Genomic DNA, 21,374 nt, shown 5'->3' on the forward strand with positions numbered 1-21,374 from the left:
TCTCTTTTTATATGCTTTTCTTTGATTCTGCTTTGCTATTCTTTTTTAGTGCCAAAATATTTAATGGGAATGGGGAGGTTGTTGTTGGGAGAAGCCTCATAATCTTGGAAGTATCTAGTTAATAGAAACCTTTGCCATGATGCCATTTTCTCAGTTTCTCCAGCTCAACAGATTTCTAATACTCCATCGTTTACAGAGAACAGAAGAGTTTGTATGTGCAATGTCACAAGATCCATCTGTTACACTCTAGAGCAAGTGTGGGGTATAATGGGATGTAGAAATGACTTGTGAGAAAGGAGGAAGAGCCATAGACTACACAACCAACATGTAAAAGTCCATTGAAGCAGAGGGAATGTGGAAGGTGTTTTAGAAGGGACTCTTCCTAATATTCTGAAGACTAAAAGAAAAAGGAGAAATACTTTCAGACTTGCAAGAATCTGTTAATGCAACCTTACAATAAAGATAGAGCTAGTATTCATTATCATGCTTCTTGTCTGAACTATATCTGATTCAGAGGTGGTATTCAGCCAGTTCGGATTGGTTCTGGTGAACTGGTAGTGGAAATTTTGAGTAGTTCGGAGAACCAGCAAATACCACCTCTGGTTGGCCCTCCCCTCCCGATCCTGCCTCCCTGTCCTATATTCCCTTGGTTTTAGCTCAGCGGATTGCTGCACCTCAGCTGAGCTAAACAACAACTTAACTCACCAGTTCTGACACCAAGGGTGGTCTTTGAGTGTTGCATGCAAAGCGCGTGTTATGTGCACGTGCACGCAAAGTGTGTGCACGCGCACAAGCGCTCTCTCATAGAACCAGTAGGAAAGGATTTGGAATCCCACTGTTGATCTGATTTGACCCAAAAACAGTTTTTAAGGGAAAAAAATAGCATAAGTTTCCAAAGTGGAAACAATTTTGTAGTAGTGGATGCCTATCAGTTATGAAAACTTACAAATACAGAGTATAACACTCACCATTTTCTCCCCTAAAAGAGGGTGAAAATGTGGGTGCACCTTATACACCGAATGTAGCCCTGTCTACCCTTTGGTCTCTGCCTCTCAGCAAATTTATCTCCTTGCAGCAAATGGGAAAATGGGGTTTGCAGGACGGCTATAGGCTATGGCAATCCCTGCAGCCTGAAACAGCTGATCATGGGGAGGCCTGTGCTGAAACTGAAAGTGAAACTGCTGTTTGCTTTTTGTTGCAAGGGGCAAATTGCTGGGAACAGGCAGATTTTTTTTCTTCTAATCAGGCTAAACTGAAACAGGCTGTTTGCTCTTTGCTGCAAGGAGGTAAGTCAAAAATTATAAATGCCTATAGAATGTTCAAATTATTAGACTTATTTTTTAAAGACTGCTTTATTATTGTTCTATTGTTCTTAGCAAAATGAAGCTTTTTAAAATAAATGCTTGATCTGAAGAGGCCCAGTTCTATTGTAGCTTCTTTTAAATAGCAGAGAATAACGTATAGTTCCAGAAAGCCACATCAATTTTAACAGCATCTGTATAAGTATAGTCTGAAATGTAACGCTACAAATATTGTATATCGTCTGTACTGTTTGCTGTTTGCTGCAAGGAGGAAAATTGCTGGGAGGCAGAGGTAGATTCCCCCTCCCCCATTTTCCTCCACAAAGCTAAGTGCGTCTTATATTTCAGAGCGTCTTATACTCTGAAAAATACGGTATACATCACTTGTTAGCTCATAAGGAGATAAGGCATTAGTGATAAGTAAAACATGTTTTTGAAATATTTTAGAGAAAAATATATATAGCTTGCGTACATTAAAAATAAGACATTGTAAAGCTGCTCTTTGTTACCTCCCCACTTTCAAAATGCATATATAGGATATTTGGAGCACAAACCTTTGTTTTGAATTTACAAATCAGATAATACATTTCAAACAACCAACATTGAGAATCATTGACTAGATTTGCACATGCTGAGACATTGTTAAATGATAGTTGACAAAGGCACACTTAAGATTTTACACACCTTATGAAAGCATAAACCATATTTATAAGCCACAATGCTTGGGTTCACATACTGCTCTTAAATAAACTACATTAAATTTGGTACAATATATGCACTCAGCCCCTTAATTGCTTGGTTGAATACCATTGTTCTGATGAAAACCAAAAATAGCCTTTCCTAGAAAAATGTCCATAAAATATCAGTTTAAAAAATGGTTCAAGAATGCCCTAATATGACAGTTTGTAAAGAAGAACCCATGTTTACTAAGAAAATGTATTGAATATCATCGCTCTGATGGGTGTGGTTTTGAACCTGGAGGTATGCAGATGTGAAACTATATGCTGGAAGAAGATACCAGCGCATCATATGAACAGCACGGTTTTGAGATGTATGGATTCTCTTAACAGCTACATTGAATGACATGTGAAATGTACTAACAATGATACCAAGAATGCACATGTAAAATTGCGAAGGTAGAAGCAAACATCACCTGTTACAGGGAAAACAATAGACTTCAACCTCTTGTGAGGGGGGGGATGCCCATTTTGCAGTGATATATCAATCTTTACAATCAACAGTGGACTTGATACCTATATGTCTACTCTAGACAAAACTTGCAATTACCCCCTTGGGTAATTAAGCCCCTTATTTGGGACTTAATTACCCATGGGGGTAACTCTTTCCAGGCAAAAGATTTTTGGAGTGATGGGTGAACTTTTTAAGAGCTGTCAGATCTGAAGTATCAAGGGGCAATTAAAATGTCCAAGTAGGAGATTACACCCCAACAAAGAGAAATATAAAAGAACTTTCTGACGCTGTTTTGGGAAAATTGAAGAGGGTGGATGTGTCAAAACAAAGAAAAGGGAGAAGGCAGGAACAGAGAAGTGGGACAAGAGACTTACTAGGAAAAAATCAGACAATTAGAAATTGTTATATGGGAAAATACAAAGCTAAGAGGTTTATTCCTAAATATGACAATAAAATGGAGTTGCTAACTGGTTGAATATGATATTGGAAAGATAATTAAAGGTTAAAATATATGGAATATGGACAAATGTGAAACTGAGATGGGGAGATTGTAAAGCAGAGGTCTGTGATTCACTTTTATACATGATAATTAAACTGAGTTGCTAATCACTTGAATATGACAAAGAAGGACAATTAAGCATGGTTAAAATATATGAAACATGGACATATATAGAACTTTTAAGATGATGAACAAAGTGAGACATGTACCACTTGTTATTCTATATAGTAGATTAAGGGAATTGTAATGAACATTGAACAGTAAGGATTATTATTTAAAGACAATTAAGGGTGATCTAATCCAACATATGGTAAAATGGAGAGGGAACATGAAATATACTTACAGTGGGAAACTATTCAGATTTTAAGACAGAGCAAAAATTGGGGGTGTGTAAGGATGTATAATTATATAAATATAATGAGGAAAATAGCTAGGAATTGTAACCAGGTTTTCATCTCGGCCAAAATTAGGCTGGGGGTGGTGGTGGTTAAAGACACAATGACTATATATGTATTCTTTTTTATTTCTTTAAAAAAAGGAGAAAGATATATGTTAAAATTAAATACGTAAATTGAAAAGGAATTATAAATACCATCAACATAAAATGGAGCTCGCTCAGAAGCTGAAATACACCAAGCAAATGAGATGGAAAGTGTGAAGCAGAGGAGAGAGGCAAGGGAAGAAGAGAGGGATAGGAGAGAGGGTGGGGGGGAAGAGGAGGAGAGGAAGGAGTGGAAAGGGGAGAGAGGAGAAGGAGATAAGAAGGGGAAGTGGAGAAGAGAAAAATGACAGCGGGAAGAAAGGAGGTAGGGAGGGGGAGGAGAGAGGGAGAAGAAAGTGATGGATAAGGTACAAATATGGTGTATGAAGAGCAGAAGAGCCAATTGTTTTGGGGAGTTGATGGTAAGATGAATTGATGTAAACATTTAATAATACAATACGATGTTGGCTATGTAATAGTATACATGTGATTATATGTTATGAAAATGAAAAAATGAAAAACTTTAAAAAAAATGTCCATATTTCAGTGGACAGTTAATTAATTTTTTCTATACCTAGAGGCTGTTACATGTGTGTTTCCTGCATTATATTATAGATTCATAGTAATTTAAAGGAAAGAATGTTAGTAAACATGGTTTCAAGAAATGTCTGCTTCTTGAATACCATCTATATAACATTTTGTACAATTTTTGAGTTATAATTTGATGTCGATCAATGCCGACTGGCAACTACGCGGAGGAGAGCCTTCTCGGTGGTAGCTCCGACCCTATGGAACGATCTCCCCATGGAGATTCGTACCCTCACCACCCTTCAGACCTTCCGCACAGCCCTCAGAATCTGGCTATCCCGTCAGGCCTGGGGCTAAGACTGTAACCCGCCCGAATGGTATGAATGTTGTGTTTTTAATTATGTATTGTCTTATATGTTAAAAGTTTGTCTCCCCCTCCCCTTTGGGTTGTGAGCCGCCCTGAGTCCCCCCAGGGAAAAGGGCGGCATACAAATAAATAAATAAACTTCTACAATCTTAAATTTTACAGATTTAGTCCATTCTTCTTGCTGTATTGAAATTTTAGCGCTAAAGTTTAGTATCTATTTATCATAGTTTTTAATGTCTTTATATCTCTATTCCATAAGCATCTATGATGTCCACTGCTAATGTGGTAGGATTCAAATTTTTTTACTACCGGTTCTGTGGTCGTGGTTTGGTGGGCATAGCAGGGGAAGATTATTGCAAATTTCCCACTTCCTCCTGATCAGCTGGGACTTGGAAGGCAGAGAATAGATGGGGGCAGTGTCAGTCAAAATTTCTGCTACCGGTTCTCGAGAACTGGTCAGAACCTGCTGAATATCACCTCTGATTGGCAAGGAGGCTTTGGCTATTTTACTGCTTTTTAATTTTTTGCACATTTCATTGATTGTCCTGTTACCCAGTTTCAAAGTAGGAAAAACCCTCCAATTTACTACAGATAGTCCTCAACTTACAACTACTTTTGTAATGACCATTCAAAATTACAACAGCATTGAAAAAAGGGGTTTATCAGTCTTCACGCTTACAACCATTGCAACATCCAGTCATGTGATCAAAATTAGGACGCTTGGCAACTGGCATGTATTTATGACAGTTGCATTGTCTTAGGGTCATGTGATCACCATTTGTAATATTCCAGCCAGCTTCTGACAAGCAGTCAGTAGAAGTCAGATTTCCTTACTGATCGCATGACTCACTTAACAACAGCGGCAAAGAAACATTGTAAAATGGAACAACTCACTTAAGAACTGCCTCAGTAACAGAAATCGGGCTCAGTTGTGGTCCTCGGTGGAAGACTTACCTGTACAAATACAGATATTGGGGACATAATTCCCATAATTAAAACTAAAATTAATAAATAGATGTATGTGCTTTATTTTTAAGTGCATTTAAGAATGATGAATGAGTCATGAAAATACTTGAGGGAAATAGGTTGAAAGAAACTTTTGTTCCCTCAGTCACCTCAGCAAGCGGAAGACCTAGTAGGAGTGAGTTGATGAACTATTAGTGCATGGTGTCCACTCATGTGCTGGAGCATCAGGATTTTCCATTTATCAGAGGCTAATCATATCCGATCAGCAACCATCCCAGACAAGAGCAAATAAGTACAGACAATCCTAACGTGTTGTGATGTGAGGTTTGGAGTTTTGCAGTCCAGACATACTAGCCCTAGTTACTCTTAAAAGGCAAGGCAGAAAAGGCTCGGAGGGTTTGAAGGAGGGTTCATATCGGTGCCGCCCGCACGAGGCACTTCCTGCAACGGCGCGCCCGCACCGTGGAGAGGCAGCCCTGTTGTGGCGCTTGGAATCCAAGGGAGATCCCGAAGGAAGCCGGCAAGGTAGGGCGGGGCGACGCTGCGGAGGCTGGAGCTGATGTCAGGCACGGCGGCGGCCGATGCTGCTTCTGCGCGTAGTGCATTGTGGGCGAATCCCGCTAGCGGAGCGTCCTCCTCCTCCTCCTCCCTTCTGCCGCCGCGGACCCATCCCGAGGCCGGTGCGGGAGGGGGGAGGATGCTCCCCGGGTGGCCCCCACAGGAGGAGGCAGCTTCCCAGGCGGTCCTAGGCAAGGCAGGGAGCCACGCGCCGGTGCCGCACTGACCGAGGGCAGCTGGTAGAGGATGCACCACCCTCGCCAACGGCTGCGGCAAGGACCAGGTGAGCGCCGAGGGGACGGGCTGGCCTGCCCGGAGATTGGGGGATTTTTGAGGCGGGACTATGGCCCCGCTATCCCCCTAATCGAACACTTGGGGGAGCGAGGAGGGGGCTGGGGCCCAGGAGGTAGGGCCGTGCCTGGACCCCTCCTCTGAAATGTGGCCTAGTGGTGCATTTTGGGAGTTGTAGTTCTCTCTCTCCTTCGAGGGGGTGGGGGGCAGAGACGGAGACTGGAGGCTCGGCGTGGCGGGGATCTTAACCTCCCAGGATGCCTCGGGGTTGGATTGACGGTGTGTTCGGCCAGTCGCGGTTCGGAGCAGGTTCTGAGTGGGGTGGAAACGGTCGAAGGCTGGAAGTGAGTTTGGACGAACTGCAGTGCAGGCAGAGAGGGTGGAGTGGGAGGGGAGAGGCGAGGGGGCGGAGCTTTTCAAGGGCGGGCCTCGTGGTCTACCTGAGAGGTTGGGGGCGGGGCTCTGAGGTTGACTTTTATCGTCCCGGGAAACGCTTAGACGGCGGGGTGGAAGTAAATGGAGGCGCCTGAGCATCTTTTTTTTTAACAATGGTGGGTGTGTAGACGGAGAACATGAGTCATTGGTCTGAGTTGGGAGCAGCTCAGGTGAAATAACCATACAAAGTTTTTGTATGGAAGATCTGCCCTTTTCCAAAAAAGTGGAACTGTTATTTCTTTCTCAGTGGCTTTGGAAATTTTCAGACATTCCAGAAATCTCTGCTTTTTGGAAAACCTACATTAACTTTATGAAAAGAAGAAAGTGGTGATGATCAGATTGCTGGGTGTGCACACACACTCACCTTTCCTCAAATTTGCTTGAAGTAGAGGTGCCCCTATATGCCATTTCAAACGTAACCCATCCTTTGGATTTGTTAATAGGAGCATCTTTTTAAAAACGATTATTCCTGGACCGATGCACAGACTGATGCTTTAAATAAATGTTGAAAGATACGATTGGATTTTGCAAAAAAGGCTGGGATTGGAGATTAGGAAATTATGGTGGAGTATTAATGGCAAATTTACTTAGATGTGGTGACTTTTTCTCCCTGATTCCTTTGAGTTGTTCTTAAAAGGGAGGATGCAGATATGAGAAAAAGTGACAGATAGGCTTTGCAGCTTGAGCTGAATAGATAACATAGTTTTGTTTGGGATGAAACTTCTGATTATCTAATAACAAAACTTTTATGTGACAGTAACAGATTAGTCTCAGGTTCTTCATACTTTTAGATTGAAGTTTTGTATTTGCAAACGAGAACATTTTTTTATTATTCCATTATGTACTATAAACCATTGCTATCTTCTTTTTTTAGATCAATTTCTTTTTATCATTAATCATCTGTTCTTATTCTTATACATCAGTTTTATTCGGAGTGGTTTCTAATCTGCTATCTCTTCTAAAATACAATATTTCACTACACATATATCTTCCAGATACAGTTGTCTGCAGTGATACACAATCTGGTCACTTCTTAAGTTTTGAATATCATACTTCTACGTTTGGGAGAAAGTAATATTTGTAATTTTGTTGCCAGCTTCATATATTTCAAGGCATAATCTAGAGATTTGATCACTGAAAGAATATAATTGGATCCTGGATTGCTCTGCTCAGTGTTGTATTGTAACAGTTCTGATTGAGAAAGAAGTTTCCGTAATCCAGGAAATTGAATTTTCATTTCTAGAAATTTATGTTTTTTTGTGGGTAGATATTATGATATAGAGACATTAGAACATTTGAAAGATGATTTGAACCAGACAATTTAGGCCAGAATTTCATACAAACCTTGATTAATTTGATGATTTCTTAAATTTTTATATTAGATTATTAAATACAGAATTTAAATTTGTTTATTTAAGTATGCCAGGGACTGAATTGAGATAGCAGAAAATATTTGTCATTAAAATCAGTTTTTAAAAAAGATTCTGATACTGTTAGAGGAATTATTGATGCTATATGCAGTGATTGGCACTTTTATGCTAATGTCCTAGTATGGTATTTCCAGACAATAAAGTAATTGAAAATTAAACTGCAAACTTCATAGTGTTATATAAACCTCAGGTTATTAACATTTAGACTACAATGCCGTTCTGAGTGTGCAATCTCAAAAATAATTTTGTAAAACTAATAACATTCTAAAATGATTTACATATTGAAAATGTTTGATTAGAACAATATTTTTCCTGAAATTATAAGAAACTATGTTCTATAGAATATTAAACACAGTATTTTGCCTGAAGGTGGCCTTCTAAAATTTTGGGCAGAGGTTTTCCTAGCTTTGATAGCAAAGTCAAGGACTGAATTTGATCCCTTTGGATATGAAACAGACTGTATATTATATCTCTGACCTGCAACTTCTAATAACTGGAAGCTGATGCATTAGAACATTGTACTAATATTAATGTGTTTACAGCAAACATAGACACATTTTCTCTTGTTCCTCTAGAAGGCCGGTCCAATCAATATAATTGATTGCTAAGGAGCTTATATCAAAAGAAAGTGCATAAATAACACATCAAATTCATGTCATTTGGTGATATTCATTTAAATAGATGACTTAAAAAAGATTGGCCAATATAATAAAATGTAGAATATCATAGAGCCAGCTGACCTACTGAAATACTCCAGTTTTTATCCAAAAGACTTGATAGTATTTTAATTTTTATTATTTCTAATATGAAATCATCTGCCAAAACTTCTATATAATGCTACATGGTGTTATATGTTTTCTTATGTTTTGGGAATATAGACATACTCCTTTTCTTAAAAATATGTTTCTCAGTTTTTATATTTTTACTGCTAACCGTCAAGTTAAATTACCGTATTTTTCGGAGTTTAAGATGCACTAGAGTATAACATGCACCAAGGTTTTGAAGAGGCTTTTTTTTTTAAAAAAAAGTAGTTAGGTAGATAGAGGGATAGAGAGGGAGAGAAAGAGAGAGAAATACAGTAGGTGTGTAGGGAGAGAGAGAGTAGTTAGGTAGAAAAAGGGAGAGAGAGAAATAGAGAGATAGAGAGAGTGAGTGTGTGTAGGTAGGTAGAGGGATAGAGAGAGAGAAAGAAAAAGAAATAGAAATAGAAAGAAATAGAGAGAAATACAGTAGATTGGGAGAGAGAGAGAGTAGGTAGGTTGGTAGAGGGATAGAGAGAGGGATAGAGAGAGAAATACAGTAGATAGGGAGGGAGAGAGAGTAGTTAGGTAGGTAGGTAGATAAAGGGATAGAGAGAAATAGAGATAAAGAAATACAGTAGGCAGGTAGGGAGAGAGTGTGTGTGCAGATAGGTTAGGTAGAGGGATAGAGAGAGAGAAATAGAGATAAATACAGTAGATAGATAGGTGTTTCTGCTGGCACAGTACTTGATCAATGTAATTCTCATAAATCAGTTAAAGAGCTTTCCAAAAGGAAAAAAAAAGTTTTTGCACTCTGCAAATCTCCCAAAAACGAGCCCGTTCCCCCCCAAAAGACATGAATATCCTTGTGGGGGCTTGCAGAGTGTTCCTGCGGGGGGGGGGAGCCAAAAACGAGCAAAAGAATTGCATGGATAGCCTTCTGGAGGCTTATAGAGTGCTGCTGGGGGCTGGGGGCGGGCAAAAAACAGCCCATTTTTTACTCATTTCTGCCCCCCCATTCCCCAAGAGCTCTCTGAAAGCCTCCATAAGGGTATGCATGGCCATTTTGGTGAAGGGGTGGAGCTTCAGGAGGCAAAAAATGCTGTATTTGATGTATAAGACGCACCCAAATTTTCAGCCTCTTTTCTGAGGAAAAAAAGCACGTCTTTATTCTCTGAAAAATACGGTATATGAATTTTTAAATATCTAATGTTTTAATTATGGGCAGAGAATTAGCATTTTTGGAGGAACATCTTGTTAACTGATAAACTTAGCTAAGTATACTAAAGAGATTTGACCTGGTTGGAGGGCTGAGTTAAACCTGGAATTCATTGGGAGCTGACATTTGAACTGGGAAGATCTTTCTCCTTACTTATTTTCCTCATGCAAGGAGGAGTGTGCTTTCTGATGTAGCCGTATTGGCAGAATTGTTTTTTGTTACTATGACCTACATGTTACTTTTCCCCTTCAAAGGAAGACAATGGCACATGGATGGTACTCAACTGATGCTTCTCAAAGGGAATAGATGAGACTTGATGAAAAATTGACCAGATGATATTGAGGGACTTTGTAGGAGTGGGAGGGGTCTTTGTTGACATCTGCAAAGCCTCTATCCCTGATGTAAGGGCTATGTAGTAAATTCTTGAATGAAAAAGCAGTTTAGTACATTTTAAGATGCGATTTCTGTAAAATATATGCATTGGTTGTTTACAGAGATTTGTATTAAGAATTGGATGTGGGAGTTAAACTAAGCATGTAAAGACCCAGTCCTGATAGCTATCTGTACAAAAGGCATGATTGCAAAGTTATATGAATAATTTGCATAATACAATTTCTGTTTCCTCAGGTGATCCCAGAACTAACTCCATTGGCATTAATGGAGCTTTTTTTAAATGTATGGAGGAGATATTTAGTGAAGTAAATGTTGGGAGGAATTACGTTTTACCCCTTCCTTGTTTACTTTACTGGAAGCAGAATTCAGAAGTGGAGCTGCATGTTATACATTTAATACACTATATAATAAATTATTATGTAACTCAGTAATAGTAACAGTTTCTGAAATTTTACCTAGCATAGCTACATAAAATGCTTAACTGAAGACTTCAAATTTTAGCTTTGGAAAGCTATAACTTGCTTTACTAAGGGAGATAAATGAATAGACTTGAGACCTAAGCTGCATTACATATGATTGTAAGCCCAAATATACTCTAAACTATATTATGCTTGGAATATACAAAATCAGGAAAAATGATAGCTCTGACTAAAAGCTCCTCATAATAATAATGGATTTAGGCTGTTAAATATCTCAAAAATAATATTTCTGAGTGAGAAACATGCAAAATAATTTGACCAACATTTCCTAATTAATTATGGTTGTTAATGTTGAGAACACAATATGGTAGTCGTGTTTAATATATGCCATTTATATTTACACTAGATTAACTTTTCCCTCCTAATCAAGTTTAACGCGGTATTATTTATTTCTTGTGGTGCATTTCTCAGCATAACTCTCTAAAGTGTGGGCTGCAGCCAAACAAGAGTGTAACTCCCTAGTCAGAGCTTTATAAACTGATGCATGATGTAAATACATTTTCTTCTTACAATATTAGGCCTTAACCATCATGCAAAATGGCAGGATGATGGAAGTTTGAAATTAAATAGATGTATTTCATTATACAGTGCATGGTTAACTTGTCAAAGATACAAACGCAAAATATAAATATAGATTATGTATAATCTATAGACAGGATCTTATTTTCTTTTGACTCCCGAAATAAGCATTTGGCCTTATTTTTTGGGAGGTCTTATTATTTTTGAGGTGCAAGAAGTGGCGAGCGTGGTCACCTCATGGCTACTGCTGTGTTGCTATATTTTCAGTGAGGGCTTATTTTGGGGGGAGGGAATTTAGAATTTAGAATTTTATTAGAATTTGTAGGCCGCCCTTTTCCCTGAGGGGACTCAGGGCGGCTCACACAAAAACTGGGAAAGGGGAATACAGACAGTAGGACAAAACATGTAATAAAATAGCAAACAACAAACACTCATCATTCGGGCGGGTAACTATCCTATCCCCAGGCCTGACGGGCGAGCCAGTTCTTCAAGGCTATGCGGAAGGCCTGGACGGTGGAGAGGGTACGAATCTCCACGGGGAGCTCGTTCCAAAGGGTCGGGGCTACTGCTGAGAAGGCCCTCCTCCTTGTAGTTGCCAGCCGACACTGGCTGGCCGATGGAATACGGAGGAGGCCTAATCTATGAGATCTTATCGGTCGTAGGGATGTAATTGGCAGAAGGCGGTCTCTCAAGTATCCAGATCCACTGCCATGTAGGGCTTTATGGGTGATTAATAGCACCTTGAAGCGCATCCGGAGATCAACAGGTAGCCAGCGCAGCTCGCGGAGGATAGGTGTTATGCGGGTGAATCGGGGTGCACCCGCAATCACTCGCGCGGCTGCATTCTGCACTAGCTGAAGTCGCCGGATGCTCCTCAAGGGCAGCCCCATGTAGAGCACATTGCAGTATTCCAGCCTAGAGGTCACAAGGGCCCGAGTGACTGTTGTGAGAGCCTCCCGATTCAGGTAGGGTCGCAACTGGCGCACCAGGCGAACCTGGGCGAATGCCCCCCTGGTCACAGCCGTTAAGTGGTGGTCAAATGACAGCTGTGGATCCAGGAGGACTCCCAAGTTGCGAACCCTCTCTGAGGGGTATAAAATTTGACCCCCCAGCCTGAGTGGTGGAATAATAGCCAAATCTTTGGGAGGGAAACACAACAGCCACTCGGTCTTTTCTGGGTTGAGCACAAGCTTGTTCACCCTCATCCAGTCCATAACGGCCTCAAGACCCCGGCTCATCACGTCAACCGCTTCATTGATTTGGCACGGGGCGGACAGATACAATTGAGTATCGTCCGCATATTGATGGTATCTAATCCCGTGCCTGCGGATGATCTCTCCCAGCGGTTTCATGTAGATGTTGAATAGTAGGGGGGATAAGACCGAACCCTGAGGCACCCCATAATTTAGGGGCCTAGGGGACGATCTCTGCCCCCCCACTAACACCGACTGCGACCTGTCCGAGAGGTAGGAGGAGAACCACCGTAACACGGTGCCTCCCACTCCCACCTCCCGCAGTCGTCGCAGAAGGATACCATGGTCGATGGTATCGAAAGCCGCTGAGAGGTCAAGGAGGACCAGGATGGAGGAACGTCCTTCATCTCTGGCTCTCCAGAGATCATCCATCAATGCGACCAAAGCGGTTTCTGTGCTGTAACCGGGCCTGAAGCCTGACTTATTTTAGCGCATGCACTCAAAAGCCCGATTAGGCTTCTTATCTAGGGAGGTCTTATTTTCAGGGAAACTAAATGTATATAAATATTAAGTATGTTATTGAACAAATCAAGGGGGAACGAGACTATCAGTGGCTAGAAATTAAAGACTAAACATTGCCACTAGTTTTAGAAACAATTGGGGTGGTTTGATTTAAAACAAGTCGATTTAAATCACTAGTAAAAAGACTTTTTTAAAGAGCAACGGTCATCTCTGTCCCGAAGCGGCTCCTCCTCTGACCCGCTGTTGACTCACTGACAGTCATAGTATTGCAGAATATACAGCCTCGTGCTACATAACTGAGCTCCATTTCATGCTGAATAAACTAAATTATTAATGTATCTTAAATAGAAAACTTGAGATACATTTTTACCCCAAAAGCATTTTATTAAAGTAAATTTGATAAAAAAATTAAAAAATACAATTTAAATAAAAAAAATCTGACTTTAATTTTTAAAATCTGATTTATTTATTTTTTTAAAAAAATGATTTTTATCCACCCTGGAAACAATCACTTGATAACAATTTCCAAAGCATATGAGCAGAAAGATTCTGTTGTGTGGGCTTCTATTAACATTTAGTCAGCCATTCTAGAAAGCAGAATCTTGGGCTAGATCTGCTTTGGTTTGATCTAGGATGGTTGTTACGATCTTGTCACTGCTTTTGGAAACAACCCCATCAATTCAAAGCTGTATTCAGAGAGATAAATATCGTAACAAGGAGCCTGTGTAGAGCCTTGAAGAAGCACTTCACTTTGTGCATTTGATGAAACTCCTTCAGTGTTCCTCCACAAAGCAGAACCTACTTGTGAATACTGCATTCTGCAATGATTGAAACAACCATTTTGCTGGCTTTGGACACTTTTCTGTGTATTTCTCTGTTTTTTTCCTGGTAAGAAAGCCACCCTCTTTGATCCTTTAATTAATGGTATTTGAGGTAGAGTACCTTCCTTTCCCACTTTACAACACTACTTTACTTAAGTGATTGCAGCTGAAATGGTTCTGCAATATTTTATTCATTTATAGTACATTTTATCCTTCTTACTGTAGAAGCATTTTGAAGTGGTATACTATAAGGCAGTGCACACTTTGAAAATGATCTGGAAGGAGTGCTTTGGACTGGAACTGTGAACTGTTTTCTTACAATGGTTCCACTTTTTCCCCAGGCTTTGAATCTGGTTCAAGAATATTTCAGCAAGTTCTTGATAAGGACTATCAAATTCAAGGCCCGGGTGGGTCAGACGCCGCCTGCAGGGTGTTTAGATCTGTCCACGGGTTTGCCCTGTAAACAGCAGAGGACCGAGCTGTGGTGCCTCCTGAGCTCCATTTTCGCTGACAGAGGGTTGCAGGAGGTTGTTGCAGTCAAAAACGGAGCTTGGGAGCCCATTTTTGCTGGTAGAGTGCTTGGACCTCCACAGGTGCCCCCAACACGAGTGACATTGAGCTGGACATGCCCACCCTGGTGATGCCCACCCAGGCCCCCCAAGGTCAAACACAACCCTGATGTGGCCCTCAATGAAATTGAGTTTGACACCCCAGTTCTAGATGCTTCGTTGCACAGATTATTTTTCTTGGTGACTTTCAACAACTTGATATTATCATATCTTGCTTGAGCATGGGAAATTTTTACTGAATTTAAAGAGTAGTATACATGAATAGGAGTAGATTGTTAATCTTATTGGGTTCCACCACAAAATCGCGGAGGACAAAATCGTGCTCGACGAAAGCGCGCATTTGACGTCATCACAGCGCGACGAAAACATTGCGCTGTGATCGAAAAATGTAAAAATAAAGCTAAAACCTTACCCTAACCCCCCCAAACCTAACCCTAAACCTAACCCTTAACCTAACCCTAAATCTAAGCCTCAACCTAACCGTTAACGTAACGCTAAACCTAACGCTAACCCTTAACCTAACGCTAAACCTAACGCTAACGCTCTAAACCTAACCCTAACCCTTAACCTAACCCTAACCCTAACCCTAACCCTTACCTTTATGTGAATCGGATTGCTTTAATTTTAATTTTATTTCAATGTTTAATTTTTTTCGTCGCGCTGTGATGACGTCACATGCGCGCTTTTGTCGAGCGCGATTTTGTCCTCCACGGTTTTGACGGGTCACGATCTTATTGAGGCTTATATTCATTAACATCAGGGTAGGATCTCATAATTTACAGAATTTACTTTTGATTTTCTCACACTGTTTCAATGATAGATGTGATTGAAAAGTCATGTTTAATTTCACTTAAAATTAATCTGTGAGAAAAGCCAGGTTAGTTATTAGACAAAACAACGGTGCTTTTCACTAATATTTTTCATTTCTTGAATTAGCAGTTCTTAATGATATTCTGAGCCTGCTGTTGATAGCCCTCAATGTATTATTTGTCCATGATTATCCAGGAAAATTATATTTTATGACCTTCGCCCAAGTAGACAAAATATTTTTATAAAACAAAGCAAAAATTGATTAGCAGGTTTTGGAAATTAATAAAAGTGATGGTGGAAATGGTAAGCTTATATTGTTTACCAGAAATGCCAGCTTCACAGCCTATTTTTTAAAGCTGCAGTTAGGTGCATGAGGGAATATGTTATATTTCTTTCTTTATATAAAGTTCATACAGTATGTGTGGGATGCATGAGGAAGGCAAGCATCCCCTTTTCAATACTACCAGAAATGTCAGAGTAGTTACTTGTAGCAGCTAAAAGATGGAAATTCTTAGTCATGAATTTCAAAATTCTGTTACTTTACCCTACAGGAATAAAGGGTATTTTTGGAATTCATGCTGCTTCTCTTTTTTTGGTCTTGCCCTACCTCAAAAAGCTGGGAATAGCATAGCATGGAATAGCATAGCATAGCATAGCATGGAATAGCATAGCATGGAATAGCATAGCATAACATAACAATAAAAACTTGTCAGAGTGTCTGTCTGTCCCACTTTATACTAAACAAAGTTAAGGTGCAGCTGTTTTGAGTTTCTTTCTCATGCTAGTGTACCCTTTTTCAGAACCGAATTGTCTTTTATCCTTTCAACAATTCTTTGATCCCTTCCAATTGCCAGATCTACATTGTTTCACAGGCAAGCAGGTCAACAAAGATGTGCTTGTTATACTCATTCTTATAATTCCATCCAGGTAAGATTAAGTCCACTGGGATCTACATAATCAAATCTGCTTCCCTAAATTCTGAAATCAACATATTCTACTGAGTTGATCCCTGATGACTATATGGATTTTTTAAAAATGTTTTTAACCATGTAATCGTGTCCAACTCTTGGTGACTTTATAGGCAGTGCTCTCCAGGCTACCCTATCAAGCACAGCTTCTTTCAATTGTTGAATGTTCAACTTTGTATCAGATTTGATGTTACCGAGCCAGTGTGATCTTTGCTTGCCGCTAATTTGTCCATTCCTAGTATCATTGCCTTCTCCAATGAATTTGGAATTTACCTTACCTTAAATATTTAATTTCTCATTCTAAAATAAAATATTTCATCCAAAATGTTTCAGAAGGGTTTTGGGAGAATCATTCATAGATGTTTCATCAGGGTCTCTCATAAAATCCTATGTATATGACTCAGCATTTGCCAAATGAAATCTTGCTTGGGAGCAGCTATAAATGCTGTGGGGAAAGGAGATGCAAGCATTGTATGTTATTTCTTTGTAGCACTGGGCAGGCAGGCAGAACTGAAGAGGGAAAGCTGATTTCAAGTGAGTGAGTGCGCACATGTTGCAATTAGGTAGCACCTCTTTAAAAGGATGCAAATTCTTTAGGAGTTGTTGACAGGTGTTGTGTGAATGCCCTGGATACTCTGAATAATTTCTTCCTCTTTAAATCTAGACTGTTCCTCAGTTCTTCTTTGCTTTGGGTATATCAAAGCAACTGCCAAGATTCTCCTTATGTTGTAGTGGGAAATAAATTCACTAAATAAATAAAATATATGTCTTGATAATCAGCTCTGATTAATATTTTAGTGATTTAATGGAGAATTCATGACACCCCCAAAGTAAAATACTGATATTAGGAAAGCATCCGGAAACAGTGTTTCTTAATACTGGAGATTCTGTATCTTCAATAATTGTTATGAATGTAAAAACAGATATATTTCAATATGTGACGTCACATACCAGAGCTAATGATGATAGTACTATTTGAACTATTGATGGAATGTAATATTCCAAGTTTATACAGGCTAAAGCTCTTTTCCTGATCTGTGAATTTTGCATTTTTCCAGAGCTTGAATCCTGTGATGTAAGAAATTTCTAAGGGGAAAGCCTTTCCTGAGTTCAATGAGAAGCAGACATCCCAGAGGACAGGAGGCCAAACAGCAGAGGTAGGAACTATAGCTGTTATTTGATCAGAATTTTGTTATTTGATTAGAATGTTATTTCATTGGAATTTTGAGAGATATTCAAATATTTTTCAATATTTTTACTTGAGAAATAAATATTTCCAGATCAAGATAGAAATCGCTGCTCTGCGCCTGTTTCTACGACTTAATGTTAAGATTTGAAATATTTTATTAGTTGTCAGCTTTAGTAGGGTTTTTTTTTTGTGCTGGTTACATTTGTTCTTGTGACCTTTAAAATAATGTGTGTGTCAGAAGACATAGTAATAGTAGGGACAGAAAATATAATAGTGCTATGTTGATACCAAATGGTAATTTCAATTAATTTCATGTTGATAATTGATACAATATGGTAGCTTACATAAGATTTCGCAACGTGGCAACAGCCAAAGAGTCTGCAGCATCTGTAAATGGCATCTCTTGTAGAGAAGGTGTGTATATATGTGGATGTAAGGATTAGATTCTGTCCCACTTTAAAATCATACTTGTATGTGCCCCTGCTTTTGCATAATGGTGCCTGGTACTGAAAAGATTGCTGATTCCTGAGGTAGTTTGGATTTAGACTGAGGATATTTGATTTTAAATCTTCACTTGGCTTTAAGACTACCTAGGTTCCCATAACCATTCAGCTTACCATATAAGGAAAAGTTGAATAAAAATATGCTACTATGTGTCTAAAGAAGGCTAGCATGTAAATGTGAAATTTGTCTTGCAATGTGTGTGTGGTCAGTGAAAAGTCATGATGATTGCTGGAACTGTAGTTGAGGGTTTGCTTTTAATCCTCATCTTCAGAAGCTTTCAGAATATTTTAGTTTTCTTTAAACCCTTTCTGTTTTTTATATTCTGGGCAAGTAGAGAAAACATTGCTTTGCATTTTGGGAGGATGACTTAGATCCTTGCAACTTTCTACTGTTTGTCCCCTTTATTTTGAGAGGGAATAAATCTTATCAAAATCCTTTCAGCATGCTGGGAATTTTCATTCTCCTCTACAAATAGGTGTCCAGTATAAGGTTTGTATTATTTATTACATACTTTAGGAATACTATACTCCTTTTAAATGGTCAAATAACAGGTATGGTATACAATCTGTGATAGTGGTAGAATCATGGTCTCCAATAACTTGAATAAATATTGCTTATTCTAATTCATAGGCTTCCTGAGGTGAGGATGTATCCTGAAATAACCTGGGATACTGCAGTTCTCCAGCACAAAGCACTTTAAAGTGTTTCACAGGACCTTTAGTAAGATGGTGAGAGTGTTTTCCCGTAGCTTTTGTTTGATGAATGGAGGCCATAGAGCATTCTGAAGAGATTTTGGATGTTACTGTCTATATTTTGACTACAGCAGACTTCATCTGATAGAGTCTTTGGTGCTGAACGCCCTAGACTCCATATTTAAAGCTTTTTTTCTTAAAGATACAACGTGGAACAATTTTCCTAGGCCCTAATTGTTCTGAGTTTATAATTAAGTGATTTATGCAGCACTTGAATTTGAATTACAGTGTGACTTGACAGAGAGTTACTAATTATATAAAACAGGGTTATAACCTGCATTTGTTTAGCTGTCCTCCATGTAGGGGGCATCAGCTGATTGCTGTACTGAAAATAATACTCTAGAGGGTTTTTTAAAAAAAATCTCAACTTTTTTTCCAGCCTGTTCTATTCAACTGCCTGTTTTAACCTAATTATTTCTATTGTATATGGTGTTCCAATTTAGTTCCTAAAGAAGCAGCTGCTACTGATAATTAATAATGGTGTTAGCTTTCTCACTAGGACACCAGAAAAGCAAACAATTTTAATACCTCAATGTTTTGGCTTATTGTAATACATGAGCTGATGTCAGGTAAAATTCTTCTGACATCCTAGGAATATAGAAAAGCAAATCAACAAAAGTAGTTGCAATAAAAATAGAAAACCAAAATTATACTGAAATTTCCCAAACTGTATTCTAATATAGAAAAGGAAAAGTCAAATGGGACTGCATTTTCTAGCTAGCTGATGACAAGAGACCATATCCATGGCTAGTTTCCTAAAAATTAATGAATATCAGTTTACTAATGTCTATCTTCCATTACCTATTCTCTGAAAGTATTTTTGGATTCAATCTATATATCTTAAGTTATGGAAAACTAGAATTAGTGTGTCTGAGAGAAAGGTTTTAAAAGACTCATTGTCCAAATTCTCTTCTCAATGTTTGCCTACTTTTCTTCCTGAATGCAAGAAATATTTTTCAATCTGCAAGTTTAGCTTTTGAAATGGCAGGTGGTTGCTGGGGTGCTTGAAATGCTGAGCTGGGTGAATGAGTATCCACATCCAATCTTTGATATGGTTAGCTGTAATTATTATAAGAATGCACCAAGAATATAGAACATCTAAAAAAGAGACAAATATGCCACATCATGCATTAGCAGTCCATTGACAATTCAGCATTTTAATCCTATTCAAGTGTATTGGAATTTCTGGTCCTGAATTGTTGGAAGTTGGTAAGGCTGGAAACTTTGCTGGAGATTTCAAAGGGTATGTTAGACACAAGGATTAAATTGACATTCCTATATAGCCTAAAGGGATAATGTGATAAACTTGCTAGCTGTTACTGAGCTAAGAAAAAGAGCATACTGCTTCATGCTTTAGTTCAACAGACAAAAATAGTATAATGACTTAACTTTTTAAATATGCTTAAGTTCTTGAACAGCCTGAAAATGCTGATAACCAAATTGCTTCTAAGATTTGGTTAGCCCTGATTTGTATGTTTATGTGTGAGTGTGTGTGAAAGAGGGAGAGAATAGTAAACACTTTGGCCTAATAAATGCATGCTAAGTCAGGATTTTTAACTATTTGGTTGAACAACCTGTGCTGGTCTAATTTGCATATAGAATATGAAGAATCGGTTTACACATCAAGCTAAACCCAAAACAATAAAATCACATTATTGTTTAGATATTAACCAGGCCATTGTGTAATTTTGCTTATGAATCTCATAAGGTGCAGTGCATGTTGCAGCTTAGTTTCATGAATGATTTTGTATGTGGACATTTAGTTAATGCATAAAGCAACAGAACCAGTAAAGGGATTTTAAAAAAAAGAACTTAAAATTTGTCCTTCTTAGTGTTGGCTTACTAACCCTTTTTGTCAATTGGAAACAGAATTGAATGCAACTACTTTGGCTTTACAAGTATCTTTTATGTTGGGACTAAAAATATTTCTTATTCTGCTTTTCAAGTAAAACAAAAACAGGCACCAAAATCATTTCAAGAAACAGCAAACTACAAATATTAAAATCAGTTCATCAATAACCCAGTAAAAATAATGTAACAATATTATAGAAACCATATTATAGAAAAGAAGTCACAATAATTAAACATATGCGAATAGTGCTATTAGAAAAGCAGAAAAGGCGTAAGAAGAGAAATTGGCTACTTCCAAAGGGTCTTTTTTAATTTTAAGCTTCGCATGAGCAGCATTTGGCTGACCTTACTTGGGCTGAGAAGCTGAACTATTCAAGCTTAGTTAATTGATTGGAAAACTACCAAGGCATCATCATTGGGAGTTGGGTGTTATTCAACCAGAACATTTTTACCTCTTTTTAATTTGTTCTTTTCTTTAAAATTTAGTTTGGTTTAGTCTTGGAACAAGGGCTTCCTTGGAGAAGATTCAGTAGTACCAATGTACTACTAGAAAAAACAAGCTCATAATGCCTCTACCATTTACACATTACCATTTGTAAATGTGGTCTTACAGAGTTGCACTTCAGATGCTTGATTGAGTGATTACTGTATTATGTGCAGAAGGAAATTATACTATGTTGATTAGAGTTTAAAGTACTAACCAGCATTTGGAATAATTGAGTAGGCAGCTATTGTAAAATAAAACAGTACTGGAGTAAAATGTTCTATAAGCCAGACTCTGCCAAATTCCTCATGGCA

General features: G+C 38.6%; 1 protein-coding gene across 1 annotated transcript in view; it reads left to right on the forward strand.

Annotated features, from left to right (window-relative positions):
• The first annotated feature begins 5,992 nt into the window (after positions 1 to 5,992).
• The window catches only part of TTBK1 (tau tubulin kinase 1), a 122,438-nt gene continuing 107,056 nt past the window's right edge, over positions 5,993 to 21,374 (forward strand). Inside the window, exons 1-2 of the mRNA XM_087717669.1 lie at positions 5,993 to 6,174; positions 17,339 to 17,437. The gene's annotated coding sequence lies outside the window, so the exon portion shown is untranslated. The remainder of the gene's footprint in view (positions 6,175 to 17,338; positions 17,438 to 21,374) is intronic.

Source organism: Thamnophis sirtalis, unplaced genomic scaffold, assembly GCF_051295495.1.
Source record: "Thamnophis sirtalis isolate CommonGarterSnake01/CBP01778 unplaced genomic scaffold, rThaSir2_p1.2 scaffold_6, whole genome shotgun sequence".
Taxonomy (NCBI): Eukaryota; Metazoa; Chordata; class Lepidosauria; order Squamata; family Natricidae; genus Thamnophis; species Thamnophis sirtalis.